Here is a 12,477-nt window from a genome sequence, read left to right as displayed (position 1 = left end):
AAAAATTAAGATTAAAAGATAAAATGTTGGAATAATCCTTCAAAGAAAATCGACAAACAAACAACACCCCCCACGAGATAAAACAACTTGATCGAAATTAAATTACCGCTTAGAATTGCAACAGCTAGACTTTAATAAAATAAAAAAGATGGTATGTTTCAGCTATCTGTATTTTATTTTTCGTCGTTATTTATTAAAACTCCCATGTTTAAAACATGAATTATTTGATACATAAATTATTAGATTCTTTGGGTGTGTTTTTCATAGAGACGAATAGAAAGTTTGATATACTGACAAATACTGCAATGTTTTGTATAATCGTGGATATTTGTGTAAGCATATTGGCGCCTCACACTCTTTGTCCTTTCTACAATTGGTGCATCCAGTAAAACAACACCTTAAGTTGCTTTAAGAACAAAAAACAACTTTAAAAGCATAGAATATAAGATAAGTACAAAAATATGTTAAAATCACTGCATGAATGATTAGCAGGTTTTTATATAATCAAAATGTGTTTAATATACGTATTGAATGATAAAGGGGCTTTTTACATTTTGAATTAAAGTTAAACCATTTATTGTTGAAAAATATGAGGGCTAAATGGAAATGGCCGTTTTTTTTAAATATCTCCTTCAGATGAGCTTTGTAAAGAAAAATAATTAAATTTCAGTTTTTAGTTATTTTTCTTTACTAAATTATATAATTTAATGGCTTAAGGATGACGTTTACTCAGAATGAAAAAAAATTCCACTGATGATAATGAAAAACCAACTATTGTGTGTTATTGACCTTACATGGTAGTGTTGTTCTTTACTTTCAAAAACGTAGGTCAATGACCTACTTTTTGAGTTAATGGCCATTGAATATTTTTTGAAAATTTAAGAAAAATCCATAAAAATTTTACACTATGATTGAGATTTTCTTAATTGTGAAAATAATACAAATTGCTTAACTCTTTAAAAAATGAAATACAGTTTATGAATGGCAGTGACTTTAAATAGATACAAAGCATTTAGTTTTTATTCACATTTTTTATAGATATTCTAGTCCGAGTTTCCTCTATCAGTTTTCAAATTACTACCCATTTTTGATTCAATATAACAAAAAACTGAATGATGATAATGCTAAAGCATTTATAGTATTAAACTAAGTATATTGACTTTTCTCTACTGGCATAAAATTTATATGAGGTCAATGATCAAAATTTTGAGATATGGTGTCTTTTATCATTTTTAAGCATTTTTCAATATGTTTGTAGTGTGTGCCATACAAATATCTAAACGAAAAAGCAAGATAAAACCAACAGAAAATATGCCAAATTATGTTGACTAACAAATGAAATCTTAACTTTAAATATTATAGAACTACCAAAATATTTTAGTGGAAAACAAAATTTGAAAAATTTAGTCCGAATTTCCTCTGTTTTGCTAAAAGTCAAACTTTGTCAGAGCCTAATTCCATAATTTAATACAATTATCGATTGTTATGTCAATAATAATTCATTTAATAAATACATTTTGTATTTAAAACAAATTTTACTCATAAAATTGAACTTTTTGACAATCCGGATTTGAGAACTCAAACCCTGAGTAAACAACGTCCTTAAGGAGTTATGGTTAAAATCTTAGGGTAGATAATATGTGAATTTGTTGACTGTCCAACTTTTACAAGGTACACGTGAAAATAAAGCTTGAAATATTTAAATCTCATTGCATTAGCAACAGAGACATTTTCAAATTCATAATCACAAAAAAATTATTTTAATTAACACTACGTATGAAATATGTATCAATTAGAGCAAATTTATTATAATATTATATATCTAATAATGTGTACTTTTTGGTGAAAACAATAAGATTTATATTACCTCTTCAAAGGGTTTTGATATATCCCATTTATTAAACAGCTGTTAAAATTGATAAAATAATTAATATTAATAATTATCTTTTTTTAAAATAGCTTTATCAGTAAGGGTAACTTTTAATTAAATGAAAAAATCAGGTTGCACTTGAACACCACATATTGTTTTTCGTGTCAGTTCCGTAAATACAATTGCGGAAACACGAAGTACAAATCTACACGTAAAAGTACTACCTGATTAATACACATGAAAAATTGAATGCGAAAAATGCATTAAAGAATATTTGAATAAAAATGCTATAAATCTATCAGGGCCGATTTTGCTGCTTCACTTTAATGAGTAACATGAAAGTTGATATATGATGTGTTCCAAAACCACCGTCTGAGACAGACAATTTTACGCATGAGTAAACATAGGTCGTGGCGGGGACTTCTAGAGCAGACACTAACATGCTTTTTGGTGGATGCTATCTTGGCCAATGAAAACTGAGTACAAAACAGTAATTAACCAATCAGAAGACACTACCGTGAGAAATATTCAAATAGTTTTAAGGATATTACATGTTAATCTTATTCATTATCAACGAAGAGTGACAGATTTATCGCTCTGTTATGTAGGTCCATTAGACTGATAAGCATTTCCCAAAAATAATTATCAAAAGCTCAGCTTTGGCTTCGGAAGTGTCTAAACGCCTTGATAGATAATGCACGACTATGTTTAGAATGCATTGCATGTTAAATTTTCTGCACCATTCTATGTTCATTTTAATTGTCTGTCACCATTAGCAAAACATTTTTTCATTTAAATTCTGAAAGCAGTGCTCAAATTTGACAAAAAAGATATCAAACTGAAAAAATAAAATCACGAAAAATTTGATTGCGGTTGCAATTTCTATTCAATGTTGAGTGATCAGGTCAACATGAACGATACATTGTGGTCCTCTTCATTCAATTATACATTTTGTTAATTCGAAGGATTACCGTAGAAATTATATCCAGGGAGTCTATTTCTTTTAAACTTATTTGATTTTTTTTTCAAAGTCAAAAGTTGTTTTTTTTAAATATGTAATTTATGTAATATGTGGAGTGAAAAAAGGGGAGTTCTTAGTGATAAATGTCACTGAGAATATATATAATGCATCTTTTATTACAACTTTTTGAAACAATAAAGTAATGGACGTTGTAATACCCCTAAACGCATCCAATAGTTTCATGACGTCGTGTACCGGTCTTGTCAGAAATTTTGTTAAAATCTTAAAAATTAACAAATTCTAATTTAATTTACACCCTCATGATGGTCTGTGTTTGGTAAATATTTTCCATTGTTTTAGAGATGAATGATGCTTGGAAAAACATATGCATTATTAAACGATATACAAAATTGCAGGTTGCCGTTGATTTATTACGTTTTAGATAAGGAAGCAATAAATCATCAGATAAAATATCATACGACCTTCATTGCATTTGAAATATCACTGATCCTATTACTGACATGCATTTTCTTTTTGTTAGATTTCACTTTTTCAAATATTTTTATCCGCAAGCAAACACCTGTTTTCGAATCATAACAATTACATCTGACTGTACCATTGTACATGGTGTAGTTCTCGTTTTAGTATTCATCACATGTTTAACCGAATTTAACTAATAAAACATGGCAATTTAACGGTAATAGTCAAATAAAAAACTGTTAAGTTATATGTACATCCTAATAAATTATCACCTTATTTTTATATAATAACATCGGTGTTCAACTGAACCGCAATAAACACAATCATACACATTTATTCATATTTCAATATGGAAATTAGGAGAAAAATGTTTGTAAACTTCAGCAACTGGGTCAGTTGGAAATCAAATCTGCCAATATAGCATTAAACAGTTAGCACTGGTCATGAATATGCATTACATTCAGCAACATCTTTGGTGAACGGCATCGTTTTAAGTTTGGAGATTTATATATTGGCCTAGTTATAATATTAATGTCTTAATATAGCTGGCAAAGATGAATTGTTAGACGGTAGCTATGAAGAAATAAAGGGTAATTCAAGAATTATTTTTAGAAATGTCATACGTATCGTCACTGAAAAAAAACAACAAAACATGCGCATGCAAATAAAGTTTCTAACATGCTTAAAGAATCAAGGTCAAACTCTTAACACTGTTTCCTGATCTACTAATTATTGCCTGTCTAGAATTTGAAGATTATTTTTTTTCTTTTTCTGAAATTAAACATATGAACTAAGGTTTCTGCAATCTGATTGGATGAACAAGCAGTGACTAATGAAATCGTACCTGTGTTTTAAGTGGACGATCGTAATTCTAAACATAAATAATAGAGCTATGCATAATTCATGACATTTGAACTTTTAACAGTGGAGTCTCACACACAAATATCTCCCGCGTGTTCATCAGACATTAAGCAACAATTCATGAGTCCTATGGGACTAATAACCCCTGATAATTTTAAAACGATGGCCATCTAATATTTCCAATTAGTATTTTATCACTCCTATTCATTTTATAGCAATAATGAATTATATAACAAATTCAAGTGAATGTTTCCGTCGATAAAGACAGGTATGCATTAAATTGACAGACGGTATTCGATGCTTACATCGATTGGAATATTAACGTCGGTTCATACCGGCTGGTGGGTGGTATTTCGTAATATCTCTGTAAACTGTCAGATCGCCATGCCAAAGACGAAAGGTGTATCTCCTCTTCCTAGTAGGAAATAAGGAATGGACGGTTAGATTGATTGGACAAATGGTTAATACGAATTAAATTAGATTCACATGCACTTGAGTTTATTGTTATGATTGTATTGATTACCTTATTAAGAGATGATGTTTTTATGTATCAAATTCAGTAGGAGATGGAGACTTTGGTGATTTCAAAGTCGGGACTTCAAAAGACAATTTGATTATTATGAGACAACTCCCCAGATTTCGTAGTTCCTTTGAAAAAGAACTTTTTAAAAAAGTAAAAATTAAAATAAATTTTAAAAAACCCCACAAAACACCAAACATATCCTTACTCCTTTGGTCAGTTTATTGTGCATATACATGTAAAAGGTAACATGTTCAGATCTTCATTATAATTGTTTACAAAAAAGATTTTCAAAAATACAGAATGTATAATTACTCTCCATTATCAAATCTTCATTTAAGGAAACAAACACATGAGCTATTGACGGAACGGAAATTCTCATATACGATTCCCTTAATGTATAAACGTATGTATTGGCTGTAACGTTAAGTTTTTCCCGTTAAAGAGTTATACTAGCAAGAAAATCAATCTTTTTACCAAGAAATAACAATTATCCCATACTAAAGAATTATTTTAGTCAAAAATAATAAACAAAATCAATAGCATTTTTTGAAACAATAATTGCTTTTATCAACTCCTTTTTGCAAAATAAGTTTTCCGACTATTCTATCTGCAATAATTATACTTTCGAATGTGTCATTCGTAACAGGTACATGTAAAGTTTGCACAAAAACTAAAGTCATTCAACGGAAATGACGACTGAAATTAAATACAGTTTGACCAAACACAATTCCGCTATTACATGTTCTATTCATAACATTTGCAAATTTACTTAGCAATATACTGTGTGATAGGTAAAATATTTCGCCAGTTCACAATTTAACCATATTCTTAATGCTAGACTGCTATGTATGTCAATAAATAATAAAAACAATCTTAACTACACGTTTTCATTGTATCTAAACACATTGAAGTTCTAGATCCCTGAGACGCTAAGAACGCTTTCTATGCGTGACGTCGATGTTCGAATCCTTTCTATGTCATATCAACAGAATTTATCCGCAATGAGTCTGACAGTACATGTAGGTGCTTGTGACTTCATACGGTGTTTGTTCTTGGCACGATAAAGATCCGTCATTGTTCTTTAACACTCCCAACGGGACGCAAAACAACATACAACTAATCAATCAATCATTGGTTTGGAAAACTATGCATGAAAATATGTACTGTAGTCATGTTTAGATTTAATGACTTGGCTTTTGGTCGATTGGAGAGCTGCAAGAGAAATCCTAATTTGCTCATTTGAAGTATGGAGATCTCCTGTAGATCTCTGGTATATCTCCGTTGTCTTCTTTCCAAATAGAAGGTAGATAATGGAGATCTGTTTGAGATATTCAGATCCAATTCTGGAGGTAGCAAACGAATACACCCAAATTTGTTTAACTGGTGAAGAAACAGTATTTAAAATCTCCCAAGTAACTGAAAAACAACATGCTGACGACTTATAAATTACTTTTGCATTAATTTTTGATGTGACCCATTTTTCATACAACTTTTCTGTAAGTATAGAAATAATAGCATGCAAGAGAGCATAAGGATATTTTTCATAATATTTTTCGGGTCGACTGATTTCTTCTTTTTTCTAATGATATAGGTTTAATGTTGTAACAATTTCCTTCAGTTGTTTTTGATTCCCAGTTTGAATCTGTGGTTTTAGATGCAGAGGAGGAAGAGTCATTCTTATGTGAGTAAACTTTTACATCAAACACGTCTTCTATGTTTTTCAATAAGAAAATCATTTTGTTTCTTTTAACTTTTAACAGAAAGAAAGGTTATATGAACACAGATTTTTGGAAGTATTTATGCTTGTTTTATTTTTTTAAAAAGATAAAAATTTATCGAGACAACCAAACCCTCGGTATCTTAGTAAAATTATTCGTGAACAAGTATTTAAATTAAGACTGATTAAACATTTTGTTTTGATGGTGAAAAAACAATTTGTTGCTTATCACATTTTTGGGTCAAAATATTTCTGTTATTTTTTATTGATAAAATTCATATGATACATGTAAGCATTAGTAAAGAACTGAAATGGTTCTATTTTACCTACAAGATAAAATAATGTATAAATTAAACCTTTATATTTAAATTCGTAGAACCTATAAAATATATTTTACTTATCTCAAAGATTTTTTGATTTTGTTCTTCTTCCAACTGCATAACCACAGATGACACTGAAATTTGATAAAATAAAAAGTTCGAAAAGTAAATCTCTCTCTCTCTCTCTCTCTCTCTCTCTCTCTCTCTCTCTCTGGCAATGTGGTTTGACTACATTTTTTTATGTGTTACAATAGAGAAAATTTAATCTTACAATTTACTTTTACATGTGTTTCTTTTGTTTCTTGTGTTTCTTATATTTCTTATAAAAAAGATGTATATAAATACTGATTAATTACCAAGACTTTAATGCATTGTTAGTGGTCATGATAGACAATGTCATTGAAGACTATGTGTACTTAAAAAAGTGATTACCTTTGGGTTGTGATGGTTGTATAATATTGTTATGTGGCATACGAAACTGCCAAGTTTTCCGAATCATTGCAGAATTATCTTCATTCTTGATCAATTTCACAGAATGATGCATGCATACGCACGATTTTGTTTTTCATTCATTATGTATAAACTCATAAATTGGAACTCACAACTTGAATATCCCTATTTATAGAGACAGAGTACCGGCGTTATCACTTTGTATAAAACTGTTTTATTATTTGATATATTCTCTCTTCATTTGTTTGATATTGATGTTCACTTACTAGACGTAAAGTTTTCCAATCCGTCTTTCTTTATAATAAATGCAAAGTAATAATTGATATGATTGTGTTGTCTGATACGTTTGAGTAAACCAAATGAATTGTTATTTACATCACGAATATCTGTTATTAGTATGTTTAAATATAACATTCTGCATTTTGAAATTTCGAGATTCGAATAATAAATGTTATTGCTTTGCACTATTCTCTTTATTGATAGTTAAAAAAGTAATATATTTATAAACGTATTACGTATACACACAGTGACCCAATGCTGTTGTACGCTACGTTCGTTCTGGGACTAGGAAATATTGTCTTACAGTAGAGGAAACGGGCGCTTGGAGTTCTTTGTACTCGGAAACACTTCAACATAGGAAATATCACAACAATGGATGTTTTTGCAATGTTTTTGAAAAAATGATTTAAATAGAGACAACAAATGGTTTTCTTCTTATTGTTTTTTTTCTACATAATTATATCAGTCTTACGATTTGATCAATCTATGAATTCAGAAAATATTTAGGTTATTTATGAATATTGATATTCCATGAATATTAAATTCATGTCTTGCAAATAGTTTTAAACTTTAAGCTTTACACGAAGGTTTGATAAAATAGACTCTGCTAAGTGATTCGGTTTTGCATTATTTGATTTTTCTTCCGAAGGAATTGCCAAATCTTGTGGAATGTTAAGTAAGTATTTTTATGATTATTTCCCAATTGGTCTTTGTTTAATATGCAGGAAAAAATCATCAATTGTTTTACGTTACAATATTATATTTTGTGCAATTTTTAGACGACATTTTTGTAAAACTCCTATTTGGAGTTTCAGCAACTATATAATTCAACAAAAAATATTTTTCTATATGATATTCAAAATAATAATGAAAATTTATTTAACTTACACTTTCAAACTAAAAATAAATTATATCAGAAAACAGAAATATCGATACAATGATGATAACTGATTATTAGTAATAAAATGACCAAAAAAATACAAGTAACAACTCATTAATGATAATAACGACAATGCATTCTAGCTGTAGTATATTTTTACATTTCCAAACTTTATCTAAAGAGTGATCCGTTTTTTACAAGTATTATTATGTCATTTTGTGTTGCATTTGTTCGAATTTTTTTATTGCTTAATATATGCAGTCTATATTTTTTGTTGTTGACAAGTTAAGTAATTTTGCTGATTAAACTTTAGTCGTAAAATTCATAAAATGTAAACTACTGGGTTCCTAACCTAACCATAAATGATATAAAACATTATAATAATAAATAGGTTCGAAACTTTAGAGTGATGCTAGAAGGTGAACCGGCAATTTATAAGATTTTATTCTCTGCTTGAATCGAACAATTTTGTTAAAAGTCTATGCCGTTGTTATGGGCTTTTCCATAAAATAAACAGCTAAAAAACATCTTTACTGAGACGTGACAACTGTTAACTCTATACCGAATCTCTTTACTCTATAATTGCACATCAAAGACATGCATACTGAAACAACTTATATCTGAAATATGTTCTATTTAGAATAAAGTATACAGTCGTAATAAATGCAATCGTTTTGAGACTGTTCTAACCGCGCACTGCGTCAATACTCCTCAATGTATCTCAGTGTTTTGATTCTTTTAAGCTAATTTTGATAAGTGGTTCCTTCCCGTACTGTTATTTGCAATATTTTTTATTGTTTTAGACAAATACGTTTCCAATTCAACTGTCGGTTGGTACATATATAAATGGTATCCGGTAACCAAGCTTAATGAGTGGGTTCGCACCGACTATTTCCCATCTTCTCAAAAAGTGGGCCAAACTTATTATATGAATAAGAATTAAAAAAAACTCTCACAAAACAGGTCGCCTGAACATTTTAGCCCTCAAAAATGGTCTTTTGTATAAGTAACTTTTAAATCTTAAATTCAATTTGATCTATGCTGAACAAAAGGTTCGTTATGTATATATTTAACAAACGTTGACAATTCTATTTCTTTCTCTTGCTACGTTTGATGCATTACGTTTGCAAAATATATGCTTTGAAGGCCCTGTAGACTACATGTACAAATATAAACGTTTGCCAAATCCATCTTCAAATGTTTAGTCCATAAAATGGTACATGTATAAGTGAAGGAAACATATCTGATCTCTAAATTTCTGTTGATATCGAGAGCTCTATTTTTCATTAGGGCTCAATAAATAAGAAACTTTGTTGTTGCATGTAATACCAGCCACCGATTTTTATATATCTTGAAGTTTTCTGTTGAAGTTGTTATTACAACTCTTGCATTAGTGTTTTAATGGTGTAATTTCTAATAGCAAATGCCCGATTAACCTATTTAAAACTATTATGAAGAGTTTATTAGTACAGCATAACATTCTGTTAATAAATTAAATCGTTTAAAAATCGAAATTTATAAACTAGACTAAGTGTATCAGTGACACTAATTTATGTACATTAAGTCCACGCTATGTCAGTCATAATGACTTGTTCAGCAGGGTCCTCAGAATGATGTGATACCATTACGGAAAGACACGTGCATGACATGCGCACTGGGGGTTTGGCGTTCGTTTCAGATATTCAAAGTCGAAAGAAAAAAAATGTTCTATTCAAATCTCTTTTTCATGAGATATTAACAGTGAAATATAGTTTATCAACTAAAAGAACAATGTTAAGATGTACATGTATATAATGATTATTTTTGTAAAAAGCGTATATCTATATTTACATTGGGAAGCAATGAAATACATCAAACACAATTATCAATACATATATAATGTATGCGCCGACTATAAAGTGAAAGTAAACATTCCTGATTGATATCGTTACAGATGAATGTAAAAAAAACCTGTGTTTGAATGTCAATAGAAGGCATAGATAATAGATAATAGATGCTATTATAAGAATGCAAAAGCGTATCAGGGCTCAGATATACATGTACTGTACCAAGCATATAAAATTCAATCTTTTCCTTTGATGGACAAGTTTCAATGGTACATGTAACTTAAGTTATGTATAGCAATGTCGAAAATTTTTATAACTGTATGCTCAATACTCACATTTTATAAATGTTCCTTTTCTTGCCTTTGAATACGTTTTTTTAATCGGCAATACTGCGGATGTGTTGGAATATATATATCATTCCTAAATGTACATACTTTTAAAACACTCCATAAAAACATGCAAAGTAAGGCACACCACAAGAGCGGAATTTAGTAAACCTTTGGATTAAACGCCACCAAGTGAATAGGACATATCCCCATGAATCAACTAATGTTATAAGATCATTTTTAAGGAAAAGGAAAGGGGAAAAAGACACAATTTTCCTTGAAGTAAGCACGGTGTATAATTAATCAGTGTTTCTGTTTTACGTACATATACATTCACATCATGCTACACACATCAAGTCCTATTTGATGGCAGTTACTTTAACTGTGATATTTCTAAATATTTTTACTTAGTTGATCATGTTACATTGTATCATCAACGAAAGGTATATTGCATTTAATTTATCAATTGAAATTTACAAATATCCTTTTCCGCATTTCTCTTCATTTCCAACATATCTAGGATATGGAAATATTGTACATAGTGCAGATTTTTTTCAATAATTTGGGGTACACCTTTTTAATACATGATTGACTTTAGTGTAGAAATTTTTTAATAACACATAAAGGACACCCAATTACAATTTGAAAAATAAAAGAAGCATTCATTTTTATGTTATATGCAATTCACAGGGACGAAATGCAAAATGATACGTTGCTTGTCCTGAAGAAAGTAATACTATTTTAAATATTTCTGCATGTTTCTGTCATAATTTGATAATATTATATATTATTACTTGCATTTGTATATATAATACATGTAAATCTATTATTTTTAGACAAAGCAAATTAAAAAAAAAGGCGCTTAAAGAGATTAAAATAAAAAAAATAAAAAATCTAGTGACTGTTTCACACTTTAAAGATAAGGTCAATTGCTTCCGTCAAAACCAATTAAAATGATCCAAAACGCAATAAATGTCATTTAATATCAGGTACAGAGGCCAAAACTAAGGACTTGAAGTATCGTAGAAACCTTATGGTACCAATAATCAAATGATACTCAATTTTTGTATCTCTTATATATCTTTTTTTCAACTTTACTTTTTCTGTCAAATGAATCAGCTTTTTAAAGCATTCGAAATAAGGGCTTTTTGGGGTATCAGGGTGTATATTGGCACAAGTACATGCATGCTTATAATTAGCGATTCAATCATTTAAAATCTTATGTCGAATTTGGAGTTCTTCTAAAACAGTGCCTTTTATCTAGCACAATGAACAATGCTCCGTTTGATTTAAAGTATTCCCAAAAATATCAAAATAATACAATTCCTTGATGCCCCTGCCAAAGACTATTTCTCTATAAATGTATATATTTGCGCAATCAAAAGTATATATAGAACATGGCTTTGTCAGTTACACGGAAAAAGCGTGATTATAACAATAAGGGGTATGATTAATAATTGTATTTTTATTTCACTTTATGACAACCAATACCATCACCCTCATTGCAATGTTTTTTGTTATATAGATATGGTAATTTTCACGCCTTTTCCTGTATTGAACTTGATTGGTTATATTCACTTTCAAATTCTCTAGTTCAGGTCCTAATGTTTGAAACATGGATTTCCCGGTTGAGTTGGTGCCTTACTCGAAACTTAATCTAAGACTCTTGTATTAACAATTGTCTGTTAAATATTCGTTTTCTGGACGAACATTCTCTTACGTAATACAATGACAAATGTATTACGCAGTGTAATTCCACTCTTGAATTTCAGTTAAATTATTTTATTTTTTATCTTACATATATTTTAAATTAACATGAAACAAATTCATGAGTTTGCATCTTTCATATAATTTTGGGTTGTCTGGTCATTCTTTTACATTTATATTTTAGTTCCATCGACATTTTTACCATTTAGTTTTACCAGTTATTTGATATTTTAAATATTATTACTTTCATGCATTATTTTAGAGGGAATAATGTACA

At 29.4% G+C, this 12,477-nt stretch overlaps 1 long non-coding RNA gene across 1 annotated transcript; it reads right to left on the bottom strand.

Annotated features, from left to right (window-relative positions):
* Positions 1–4,479: 4,479 nt before the first annotated feature.
* LOC136275432 (uncharacterized) lies at positions 4,480–10,894 on the bottom strand. Its single transcript, XR_010713996.1, has 3 exons — positions 10,503–10,894; positions 4,696–4,768; positions 4,480–4,587 (listed from the first exon to the last, which is right to left on the bottom strand). It is a non-coding gene; the product is annotated as an uncharacterized lncRNA (long non-coding RNA).
* Positions 10,895–12,477: the final 1,583 nt, after the last annotated feature.

The sequence above is a fragment of the Magallana gigas genome, chromosome 5 (genome assembly GCF_963853765.1).
Source record: "Magallana gigas chromosome 5, xbMagGiga1.1, whole genome shotgun sequence".
NCBI classification, from domain to species: Eukaryota; Metazoa; Mollusca; class Bivalvia; order Ostreida; family Ostreidae; genus Magallana; species Magallana gigas.
Note: the sequence above shows the minus strand (reverse complement) of the source record. Positions and strands in the feature narration are given on the sequence as shown.